The sequence below is a fragment of the Talpa europaea genome, assembly GCF_964194135.1.
Source record: "Talpa europaea genome assembly, chromosome: 12".
Classification (NCBI taxonomy): Eukaryota; Metazoa; Chordata; class Mammalia; order Eulipotyphla; family Talpidae; genus Talpa; species Talpa europaea.
Window position 1 is genome coordinate 42,933,733 of NC_140079.1, and position 13,673 is coordinate 42,947,405.

At 35.6% G+C, this 13,673-nt stretch overlaps 1 pseudogene across 1 annotated transcript; it reads left to right on the forward strand.

The window, feature by feature from the left end:
• Window positions 1-8,468: 8,468 nt before the first annotated feature.
• LOC311181533 (olfactory receptor-like protein OLF4) lies at window positions 8,469-9,411 on the forward strand (annotated as a pseudogene). The gene has a single exon. The product of its transcript is annotated as an olfactory receptor-like protein OLF4 (transcript).
• Window positions 9,412-13,673: the final 4,262 nt, after the last annotated feature.

Genomic DNA, 13,673 nt, shown 5'->3' on the forward strand with positions numbered 1-13,673 from the left:
CAAACAAGAAACAAATCATGGAAAGAAAGCAAGGAACCCTCCCATTTCATGGAGATTTAAATCCACACTACTGAAACACCATTGGATTAGAGGAGATTAAAGAATAAATTAAAAAAAAATCTTTGAGTTAATTGACAATGTAGACAGCACTTTCCAGAATGTATGGTACACAGCAAAAGCAGTAATAAGAGTAAAGTACATAACAATACATGCTCACATGAAGAAACAAGAAAGAATTCAAAGAAACTACCTAAACTCCCATCTAAAAGAACCAGAAAAATACAACAAAAACCCCAAAACCAGTAGAAGAAATGAAATAATAAAAATCAAACCAGAAATAAACAAAATAGAAACTAATAAAACAATCTAAAAGATCAATGAACCCTAAATTGGTTCTTGGCCAAAAGTAAACAAAATAGACAATCCTCTAGACAGGTGCACAACAAAGAAATTTGATAAAATACAAGTAAACAGGATCATAAACAGAAGAGGAAAAATCAGAATCAGACTCAGGAGACATCAAAAGAATAATCATAGATTATTATGAACATTTATGTGCAAATAAGTTCAACAGTTTAGAAGATACAGACAAAATTCCTGGAATGATATGGTCATCCAAAGCTAGATAAAGAAGAAATAGAGCATCTTAACAGACCAATTACAAGCAGGGAAATTGAAACAGTACTCAAAGCACTACTCAAAAACAAAAGCCCAGGACCAGATGGCTTAGCAAATGAATTCTACCAAACATTCAGAAATGAATTAGTGCCTACACAAACACTTTCAAAAAATTGAGAAGGGATACTATGAAATATGTTCTATGAAGCCACATTACAATAATACCAAAACAAAAACAAGGCAACACACAAAAAGAAAAGTCAGGCCAATCACCTTTATGAACACTAACTCAAAATCCTCACAAAATCCTCACTGACAGAATCAAACAATGCATCAAAAGGATAATACACAAAGATCAAGTGGGATTTATTCTAGGAGAACAAGAATGTTCAGCATACAAAAATCAATTAATGTAATCCAACACATCAGCAAAAATAGAGAATCCATACAATCATATCAATAGATGCTGAGAAAGCATTTGACAAAGTTCAGCATACATTTATGATGAATGCCCTTGAAAATCTTGGGATAGAAGGATCGTACCTTAATATGATAAAAGCCATATATGCCAAACCCTCAACCAATATTATTCTCAAAGGTGAAAAGCTGAAACATGTTCTTTAAAATTAGGTACAAGGCAAGGATGTCCTCTCTCACCACTGCTTATAAATATAATACTGGAGGTCCTAGCTAGAACAATAAGACAAGAGAAAGACATACAAGGATCCAAATGAGGAAAGAAGAAGTAAAACTGTCACTACTTGCAGACAATATAATAATAAACATAGAGAACCCCAAAAGCTCCACACAAAAACTTATCAAACTAATCAATCCATTTAGTAAAGTGGTAGGATCCAAAATCAACACACAAAAATCCGTAGCCTTCCTATAGACAAATAATGAATCAGAAGAAGAAATCAAGAAAACCAGGCCCTTTATATTTGAAGCAAAAAAAATGAAATATTTGGGAATAAACCTAACAAAAGAGGTGAAGGACCTATACAAAGAAAATTATAAAACATTGTGAAAAGAAATAGTATGGGGAATATAAAAATAAAATTTATTAATTAAAAAAAAATAACAAAAAAAAAAAGAAATAGAAGAACACACAAATGGAAAAACATCCCCTGCTCATGTACTGGAAGAATTAACATTATTAAAATGACCATCCTACCCAAAGCAATTTACAGATTCAATGCTATTCCAATAAAATCTCAATGACATTCTTTAAAGAAACAGAACAAATATTGATGAAATTCATATGGAGCCATGAAAAACCTGGAAAAGCCAAAGCTCTCCCAACTAAAACAAAGGAAAATGATGGTGCCACATGCCTAGACCTTAAACTATAGCACAAAGCTATAACAATTAAAATATCATGGTACTGGAACAAAAACAGACACACAGATGAATGGAAATGAAGAGAAAACCCAAAAATTAAGCCACACATAAATGGACAACTTATCTTTGACAAAGGAGCAAAGAATATGCAATGGAACAAAGACAGTTTATTCAATAAATGGTGCTTGGAAAACTGGGCCACCACATGCAAAAGAATGAAACTAGACCACTACCTCACACCTTGCAAAAAAAAAAAAAAAAACTCAAAATGGTTAAAAAAACTGAATATAAGACCTGAAACCATAAAATATAAATAAGAAAACATATGCAAAACAGTAGAAGACATACATCTCTGTAACATCTTTAAAGACTCATCTCTAAAGCAAAGAAAGTGAAGGCAAAGATGAAGAGCTGGGATTCCATCAAACTAAACAGCTTCTGTAGAGCAAAATAGACTTTAACCAAAACAAAGAGACACCCTACTGACTGGGAGAAAATGTTTGCACTCCATACAACTGATGAGGGACTGCTCACAGATATACATGAAGAATTCACATGACTCGACAAAAACAAAGAAAACAATACAGTCAAAAAGTGGACAGGAGAACTTAAAATACATTTCTTCAAACAGGAAATGCAAATGGCTAACAGGCATATGAAAAAATGTTCAACATCATCATAATCATGGAAACGCAAATCAAAGTCACAATGAGATATCACCTTATGCCAGTAAGATTAACACATATTAAAAAAATAGCAACATCAAATGTTGGTGATGATATGGATAAAAAAAAGAACTCTCCTACACTGCTGGTGGGAGTGCAAACTGGTCCAACCACTATGGAAAACTGTATGGAGTTTCCTCCTCAGACTACCAAAAATGGAGCTAACATGTGATCCAGCAATTACACTCCTAGGTATTTACCCAAAGGATACCAAAACATTAATTCAAAAGGATACCTGTACCTGTATGTTTATTGCAACACTATTTATATTAGATAAGACTTGGAAACAAACCAAATGCCCCAAAACAGATGACTGGATCAAAGAGATGTGGTATATACTATTCAGCAATAAAAAAAAAAAAAGTTCATGTCATTCACAGCAACACAGACGGAGCTGGAAAAGATTACGTTTGGTGAAATAAGCTAGAAGGAAAAAGAAAAAAAAAAAAGATGGTTTCACTTATAGTGGGTATATAGGGTAACCAAACAAGGAATCAGGAAAAAAATAATAGCAATAAAAAAAACACAACAAAACTCAACAAAAAATATACAGACAACTATAAATCGGAAACATTCTCCAGGGGACGTGGAAGGAGAGGGATCAAAACAGGAGGGGAATGAGCACAAGGGATTATGGTAATGGAACACAGGTGAATTGGTGTTGAAAATTCTATGGTGACTACACCTGACAAAAGAAAGCAAACATTGTAAAAAAAATGAACTATGATAAAAATATAAATATTTAAAATAATATTTATATGGACATGTACCTGTTTCATAAGACTTTCTATAAAACATTCTTTCTGTGAAAATTTCTTCATAGAACTTACAATTAGTTCTTAGCCCAACTCATTTTCTCAATCATTTTTTATTGTTAGTCAACATTTATTATATCTAGAAAAAGTGTATTCATAGCCATTTTAATAGCAGCATATTATACAATATTTTGTCCCAACTAACACACTCTAATATACAAGGGAAGTTATTGGCTTTGTTAAAAAATACTTTTGATAGATTGTTCAGCTTAATGAACATTTCAGGTGTTATCATATAGGAGGTGCATTTATTATTCTGCCTACATATTTTCAGTTTCAGCATTTGAGTTTAATGCATTCAATCAATACTGTTAAATTATGTAACATAAAAATATCACTTTAGGCAGGGTACTAAAATCCACAAGCCCCATTTTTGCAATGCAAAATTCATTTGATAATGTACTATTACATACAAAGGATTTTTATAAAATTTAAATAATTAAATTTTTCTAACTCAGGTTGTAAGGCATTTAAAAGGTCTAAAAGTATATCTTATAGTGAACAAACATTTTATATAATTAAATACAAAATAACAGCTGCTAACTTATGATACCCATATAAAATTTCTAGTTGTTTCAGCATCTCATGTAAAGTGAAACATTTGCCCAAGTATTTATATTAAGGCACTCAATTATCTTCTTTGTTGAATAGAGGAATATAATGTTTTGTTTTGTTTTTTTAATATTAGTGCTTGTGCTCCCACCACTTTCAGTGGTCTAAATTCCAAAGGATCTAGTCAACATTGGTCCCTTACCTCAGTCTTAGACATTTTTTTAAAATATTTATTTATTTATGATTACAGGAACTGGGGTACAGGCCAGAGGTGTGGGAGGTAAGACAATTCACCAGAGACAGAGTGGGGAACAGAACAGTCAGATAGACAGAAGCACACTGCTGAAGGAAATAGCAGGTGAGTCAGGAGAGGTCTGCTGTACCATGTGGGTAGCTCCCTAGCTGGGGAGCAAACTTGGGCTTCTCATGACAACCTCACAGGGCTGCGCTCAACCCCTTGCACCACCAGGGAGGCCACAGTCTTAGACATTTTTGAAAACTTGAATTCAGGATTGTGATACACTGCTGGGAAGTTAGACCTCTGGAGACCAGAAATACTGTTGGGAAATTAGACCTTTGGAGAACAGAATCTTCACAAAGAAGGAGCAATTAAATGTGAATTCACTACACTTTCAACCTGATCTCTTGGGAACTGAGTCATTAGGGAAAAAATCTGTTGGGAAATTATATGCATAGAGGTTGGAAGTTAAAAAAAAAGTGACTAATGAGAAGACACGTGTAGCTGTAAATATCTCCTTCTCTTGCAGACCCAGAACTTGTACAATCTTGAGGTACACAACATGATTGCTGTGTTTGTGATCGTACATCTGATTCAGGGACCAATATTCCATTCTTTCCTGCTAGCTTGCCTAGAAACAAATTTCAGCCTCCTTTATCCACTATCCAGGGAGGAACTTGGACTTTCATTTGGAGATGATCTTCTCAAAGACCTCATCCAGGTGGGTCAGAGTCTAGGGCTTACTTCAGAGGTGACTCATTAGGAAAGCAACAGAGAGATTTTACCAGAGTTCATCTGAGATATTTACAAGCCTAGAGACGAGGTTGCCATATTAATTTTTGTAATTGTTGAAAGGAGAACTGCCAATTGTACTCAGAAATCAATGGTCATTGTTGACAATTAAGTGATGGGAATATGCACGCATTTGGATGAGACTGAAAAGAATGGAAAGTCTATAATGATCAAGTAAAGTTAGAACATTTCCAAGGATTTTTGCAGTTTATGGAGAAAGAGAAAAATAGAGTTTTTAGATGTGAGTGGTAGGTGTTGAACTCATTTAAAAACTCTTTTACAGGTGAGGTGTAGCACATATTAAAAAAAAAAAACTAGCAACAACAAATGTTGGCGAGGTTGTGGAGAAAAAGGAACTCTCCTACACAGCTGGTGGGAGTGCAAACTGGTCCAACCACTATGGAGAGCTGTGTGGAGATTTCTTGAAGTACTAAACATAGAGCTTCCATATGATCCAGCAATTCCACTCCTAGGTATTTTACCCAAAGGACACAGAAACATTAATTCCAAAGGGCATCTGCACTCCTATGTTTAAAGCAGTACTATTTACAATATCTAAGCTATGGAAACAAACCAAATGCCCAAAAATAGATGACTGGATCAAGAAGATGTGGTGCATATACACAATGGAATATTATTCAGCAGTCAAAAAAGATAAACACATGCAATTTGCAGCAACATGGATGGAGGTGGAAGGGATCATGCTCAGCGAAATAAGCCAGAAAGAAAAAGAAAAATACTGATGGTCTCACTCATAGCAGGAATTTAGAAAACCTAAATAAGGGACCAGGAAAAAGACTAATTATAATAAAGTAAAAATCAAAATCAACAAGCAACTATAAACCAGAAACACATTATGGTGATGGGGGGCGGGGAAGGGGCGGGGAAAGGAAGGACTAGAGTCAAAATAAAGGGGGAGATGCAATTTTATTGGGAAAATAACGAAAATGAAAATGCATGCATTGTGCAAAGAAGAAAAAAAGATGTAAGAATTATATAAAATAAAATATTTAAATTAAAAAATACAAGCTATACTTACAGTTAGTTCTAGGCTAGTGGAGGTAGATGTTACCTGCAAAACAGTTCATTTTATTGACTAGGTCTATAGGGATACCAAAGAATTTTACTCTGCAATTATTTCACTATCAGTGAGGATGAACATATTTTTGAGTTTGACAGCACTTTACTTGTACGGTAACCTGACTATGCAAGTTATTTGCACAGATTCTTTATTGAGATCTGATTTTTTTATTCTTGGTTTTGATGGTATAATTTCAATGAAAGTTGGAGATTTTTCTCCTTTTTTGTTTTGCATACATTTATTTATATGTATAGAATACTGTCAGTAATATTTAAAGTTGAAATATTTTGTGTAATCATCTACCAGTTCATTATATTGTGCCATTGTAATGTAAACCCAGGGGTTGGACGGGAACAGCAGGTGCAGTCAGGAAAAGTGAACCACTACAACAAATACATCCCCAGCCACAGGCTTAGAGAAGAGCAAGACTGCCTCCCACTATGAATGATCTTTGTTTTTGTTTTACTTTTTTAATTTTTTTTCATTCATTGTTGTTCATTTTTGTACATTATTTGATTTCTCCCATCACATGTAGTCCCTGTAGTTCTCCCACCACCAGGGCACCCATGAACCATCACCATATTCCCTTGTACACCCCCCTCCACTTTTTTCTTTAAAAAAAGATGTATTTATGCATACATAGAAGAACTGGGGTGTTGGCCAGAAGTGAGGGGGATGGTGGTCAGAGGATTCATCAGAGACAGAGTGGGGAGCAGAACAGGTGGATCCACTAAAATATACTGTTAAGGGCAAGGCAGGAAAGGTCTGCTGTGAGATACGTGGGTTAAAATCTTGGTTGGGGATCAAATTCAGTTTGCAGTGGTGATAGCATGATAGCACTGAGACTTAACCCCCTTGCCAATAGGAATGTTCTCCTTCCCCTATTTTAACCCATCTTCCTATCCCTCCTCTGCTGTATGACTCAGACTTAAGGTTTGCCTACAAGTTTTGTCTGTTTGCTTATCCTTTGTTCAGTTTCTCTATATAATCCATATAAGTGAGACCATCTGCTATTTTTCTTTTCCCTTCTGACTTATTTTGCTTAGCATAATCCCTTACAACTCTATCCATGTTGCTGCAAATGACATGAGTTTATTTTATTATTTTTGATCGATGAGAAGTATTTCATTGTGTAGAGACACCACACCTTCTTGATGCATTCATCTGTGGTGGGGCATTTGGGTTGTTTCCATATCTTAATGATTGTAAATAGTGCTGTAATAAGCGTAGGAGTACAGGTTTCCATTCGAACTAGTGTTTTTGTGTCCTTTGGGTAGATTCCCAGGAGTAGAATCACTAGATCTAGTTTTAGTGCTTTGAGGATCCTCCACAAAATTGAAGGACCTCTGTTTTACTGATTCTGGTTGACTTACATAACTCATTGGGGCTGTGAGTGTGTGTATGTGCACATGCTGTGGTGTTAACAGTCATCAGAGCAGGGGTAACAGGCCTACTGATTGTGTTTTAACCCATATGTCATAAGAGTAATTTGGAATATATGAAACTAGGTCACCACTAGACATGAAATCCTTTGCAATACAGTTAATAAACTGGAAGAGATTTGTAGCCTAGACAAGGAATTCACTTTTCTTTGAAGCTTCAGCGATAACAGATGCCAATTCACTCTTCAATATATTTGACACCATCTGTAATCATGGTCCCTCATGCTCATTCACCTTACCACAGAACTTACCTTTGTCAACTAAAACATTTGAAACAAGCACCTTCCTCAGAGGTGTAGTACTGTTGGTCTCTGTACCAGGAAGAAATTTCTGCACAGAATCTTGCATCTCACTACCCTGTTTCTTGATGTTCTTGTTCAAATGTCAATCTTGTTTGTAAGTCTTGCCAAAACACCCATGAATATAGAAGGCAATTCACTTCTCCTTTATACCTGATGTCCTCTTATTATCATCTCCCGCCATCTGAAATGTTACATAAATTTATTGTTGGCATATATATTTCTTCCCCATCATTGACCAGAGGGAACTTGTTTTTCAGCATTGTATACTTGTTACATAGTGCCAGCATCACCATCAGCAATCGATTTGTACTCCTGCTATGAAAAAAATTTAAAATTAAAACTGTAGAATATATGAACTCTTAATAATGATTAGGACACCATTCCATATTATAAACGGTGGCACTGAGGATCTCCCAACCTGCACTATATTCATACACAGAATTCAAAAGCTAATTTATTGAGAGCAAAATATATACTCTAGCATTCAGATATGTGATTAATGCAACTTTGTATTAAACTTAGTTTTGATATTTTCCTCTTTCCCAGAAGTCATCTCTACCACATGGAAACAGGCAATGTTACAAAAATTTCAATATTTCTTCTGGGATTATCAGAGGAACCACAACTGCAGTCTCTCATATTTGGCTTTTTTCTCTCCATGTACTTGCTCACTGTCTTTGGGAATGTGCTCATCATCCTGGCTGTCAGCTCAGAATCCCACCTCCACAAACCCATGTACTTCTTCCTCTGCAACCTGTCCTTGGTAGACATCTGTTTCACCTCTACAACCATCCCCAAGATGCTGCTAAACATTCACACACAGAGCAAAGTCATGACCTTGAACAGTGCATTACCCAGATTTACTTTTTGGTAATATTTTCAGTGTTGGATGTCTTTCTCCTGACCGTGATGGCCTATGACCATTATGGGGCCATCTGCCACCCCTTGCACTATATGGTCATCATGAACCCCCGGCTCTGTGGACTGCTGGTTCTGGTGTCCTGGATCCTTAGTGCCCTGAATGCCTTGTTAGAAACCTTAATGGTTTTGCGACTTTCATTCTGTACAGACTTGGAAATTCCACACTTTTTCTGTGAAATTGATCGGGTGATCCAATTGCCTGTTATGACACCTTTGCTAATAACATGGTGATGTATGTTGCGGCTCTCCTGCTGGGTGGTCGTCCCTTTATTTGTATCCTTTACTCTTACTCTAAAATAGTTTCCTGCATACGTAGAATTTCATCTGCTCAGGGCAAGTATAAAACATTTTCCACCTGTGCATCTCACCTCTCAGTTGTTCTTTTATTTTATTGTACAATCCTAGGAGTGTACCTTAGCTCTGCTGCTACCCACAGCTCACAATCAAGTGTGATAGCCTCAGTGATGTACGCGGTGGTCACACCCATGCTGAACCCCTTCATTTACAGTCTGAGGAACAAAGACATAAAGAGGTCTCTGACAAGTTTCTTTGTGAAAGATATTACAAATGGACAATTGTCATAGTTGTGGTGATGTGACAATAATTGCAGAAGTCAAAACTTCAGAATCAGAAAATGTGATTATTTGGTCAGCCTCTGAAAGAAGAATTTTCTCTTTCTATTTATTTCCTGAAATTTCCAATTCTTTCACCTCAACTTCTCTACTCAATTTCTGTTGCACTCTTAAGTTTTCTAGTCTAATAACCAGCAGTTTTTCCTTTATTTTTGTCTCATACTTTCCCACATTTGTCCCAATTGTGGTACATATATAGTTTAAAATTCCCACATACATATAATAATATGGAATTTATTTTTTGAATAAATTTCTCTGTTCTTATATGTGATACCAAATAAGTTTTGTTTTACTAAGAGAAGCAACATAGTTCCAATATTCTTATGGAAAAGAAACTACACTTAATGACCAAGGCAATGTATATAATTTTATATTTGGGGAAATCCCAAACCAAAGTTTTTCATAGTTGTGTACATCATTCCTTTGTATATTACTTCCTGGTAATGCAGACTAATATAAAGTGTGTTTTATAGCTGGTCACTGGGGTTTAATTTCATTAAGATCATCTGTTCTTACCATTACATTTTCTATTTTTTTTGGCATTTTATTTAATTATTTATTTATTTTTTAATAATAAATTTTATTTTTATATTCCCCATACAATTGCAACTCCCCATTCTGACCCAATCCCTCCCCTCCCACCCCCCACCCACCAAAAAGTGTCTCTGGTACATAGTTTTTTGTTGATTTTGATTTTCACTTTCTTATAGTTATTCATTTTCCTGGTCCCTTATTTAAGTTTTCTAGATTCCTGCTATGAGTGAGACCATCCGGTATTTTTTTTTTTCTTTTTGGCTTATTTCACTGAGCGTGATCCCTTCCAGCGCCATCCATGTTGCTGCAAATTGCATGTGTTTATCTTTTTTGAATGCTGAGTAATATTCCATGGTATATATGGACCACATCTTCTTGATCCAGTCATCTATTTTTGGGCATTTGGGTTGTTTCCAAAGCTTAGCTATTGTAAACAGTGCTGCTATAAACATAGGGGTGCAGGTGTTCTTTGGAATTGATGTTTCTGTGTCCTTTGGGTAAATACCTAGGAGTGGAATTGCTGGATCATATGGAAGCTCTATGTTTAGTAGGTCCAGAAATCTCCACACAGCTCTCCACAGTGGTTGGACCAGTTTGCACTCCCACCAACAGTGCAGAAGAGTTCCTTTTTCTCCACACCCTCGCCAACATTTGTTGTTGCTAGTTTTTTTAATATGTGCCATTCTCACTGGTGTAAGATGATATTTCATGGTAGTTTTGATTTGCATTTCCCTGATGACAAGTAATGTTGAACATTTTTTCATATGCCTATTGGCCATTTGCATTTCCTCTTCAGAGAAGTTTCTTTTTAGCTCTTCTGCCCATTTTTTGACTGGATTATTTTATTTGTTGTTGTTGAGTCTCATCAGCTCTTTGCAGATTTTTGTGATCAGTCCTTTATCATTAGTGTTGGGTGCAAAAATGTTCTCCCAGTTGGTGGGGTTTCTCTTTGTTTTTGTTATTTTCTCTTTTGCTGTGCAGAAGCTCTTTAATTTCATGTAGTCCCAGCTGTTTATCTTTGCCTTTACTATCACTGCTTTGGGTGATGTGTCTGTAAAGATGTCTTTAATGTGCAAATCACGTAGTGTTTCGCCTATGTTTCCTTCTATATATTTCATGGTTTCAGGTCTTATTTCTAGTTCTTTAATCCATTTTGAGTTGATTTTTGTGTATGGTGTGAGGTAGTGGTCAAGCTTCATTCTTTTGCATGTTGGGACCCAGTTTTCCCAGCACCATTTATTGAACAAACTTTCTTTGCTCCAATGCATAACCTTTGCTCCTTTGTCAAAGATTAGTTGACCATAAATCTGTGGGTTTATTTTTGGATTTTCTATTCGATTCCATTGGTCTGTATGTCTGTTCTTGTTCCAATACCATGCAGTTTTGATGATTATGGCTTTGTAGTATAGTTTGAAGTCTGGGAGTGTGATGCCTCCATTCCCCTCTTTTTTTTTTTTTTCAGGAGAGCTTTGGCTATTCGGGTTTTTTTGTGATTCCATATGAATTTCATCAATAATTGTTCTATTTCTTTGAAGAATGACATTGAAATTTTGATTGGAATAGCATTGAATCTGTATATTGCTTTTGGAAGGATGGCCATTTTAATAATGTTTATTCTTCCAATCTATGAGCAGGGGATGTCTTTCCATTTCTTTGTGTCTTCTTCTATTTCTTTTAACAGTGTTTTATAGTTTTCTTTGTATAGGTCATTTACCTCTTTTGTTAGATTTATTCCCAAATATTTGATTTTTTTTGTTTCAATAAAAAAGGGATTTTTTTTTTATTTCTTCTTCTTCAGATTTATTGTTTGTGTATAGGAAGGCTACTGACTTTTTCATGTTGATTTTGTATCCTGCCACATTACTGAACTGATTGATGATTTGAATTAGTTTTTCTGTTTAGTTTTTGGGGTTCTCTATGTATATTATCATATCATCTGCAAATAGTGATAGTTTGACTTCTTCTTTTCCTATTTGGATTCCTTGGATGTCTTTCTCTTGTCTTATTGCTCTGGCTAGGACTTCCAGTATTATATTGAAAAGCAGTGGTGAGAGTGGACATCCTTGTCTTGTTCCAGATCTTAATGGAATTGCTTTCAGCTTTTCACCATTGAGAATGATACTGGCTGTTGGCTTGTCATAGATGGCTTTTATGATGTTGAGGTATGTTCCTTGTATCCCAAGAATTTCAAGGGCTTTTATCATGAATGGGTGTTGCACTTTGTCGAAAGCTTTCTCAGCATCTATTGATATTATCATATGGTTTTTATATTTCTTTTTGTTGATGTGTTGGATAACGTTGATTGATTTTCGGATGTTAAACCATCCTTGTGTCCCTGGAATGAATCCTACTTGGTCATGGTGAATTATCTTATGTATACATTGTTGGATTCTGATAGCTAAAATTTTATTGAGGATTTTTGCATCAGTGTTCATTAGGGAGATGGGCCTGTAGTTTTCCTTTTTTGTGTTGTCCTTGTTTGGTTTTGGTATTAGTGTAATGTTGGCTTCATAGAACGTGTTTGGTATTGTCACTTCCTTCTCAATTTTTTGGAAGAGTTTGTGAAGGATAGGCACTAATTCGTCTCTGAATGTTTGGTAGAATTCATTTGTAAATCCATCAGGTCCTGGGCTTTTGTTTTTGGGGAGGTTTTTGATTACCATTTCAATTTTGCTGCTTGTAATTGGTCTGTTTAGTTGTTCTATTTCTTCTTTATCTAGCTTTGGGTGATTGTAGAGTTGTAGGAATTTGTCCATCTCCTCTAGATTGTTAAACTTGTTTCCATATAACTGTTCATAGTAGTTACTAATTATTCTTTTGATTTCTGCTGTGTCCGTTGTGATTTCTCCTCTTTCATTGATGATCCTGGTTATTTGTGCTTTCTCCCTTTTTTCCTTTGTGAGCCTGACTAGGGGTTTGTCTATATTATTGATTTTTTTAAAGAACCAGCTCTTGGTTTCATTGATCTTTTGGATTGTTTTTTTAGTTTCAATTTCATTTATTTCTGCTTTGGTTTTTATTATTTCTTTTCTTCTACTGGTTTTGGGGTTTTTTTGTTGTTCTTTTTCTAGATCTTTGAGCTTCGAGAACTAGGTTGTTCACTCTCACCACTGCTTTTCAATATAATACTGGAAGTCCAGTATTATAAAACTACCATGAGATACCATCTTACACCAGTGAGAATGGCACATATTAAAAAAACTAGCAACAACAAATGTTGGCGAGGGTGTGGAGAAAAAGGAACTCTTCTGCACTGTTGGTGGGAGTGCAAACTGGTCCAACCACTGTGGAGAGCTGTGTGGAGATTTCTGGACCTACTAAACATAGAGCTTCCATATGATCCAGCAATTCCACTCCTAGGTATTTACCCAAAGGACACAGAAACATCAATTCCAAAGAACACCTGCACCCCTATGTTTATAGCAGCACTGTTTACAATAGCTAAGCTTTGGAAACAACCCAAATGCCCAAAAATAGATGACTGGATCAAGAAGATGTGGTCCATATATACCATGGAATATTACTCAGCATTCAAAAAAGATAAACACATGCAATTTGCAGCAACATGGATGGCGCTGGAAGGGATCACGCTCAGTGAAATAAGCCAAAAAGAAAAAAAAAATACCGGATGGTCTCACTCATAGCAGGAATCTAGAAAACTTAAATAAAGGACCAGGAAA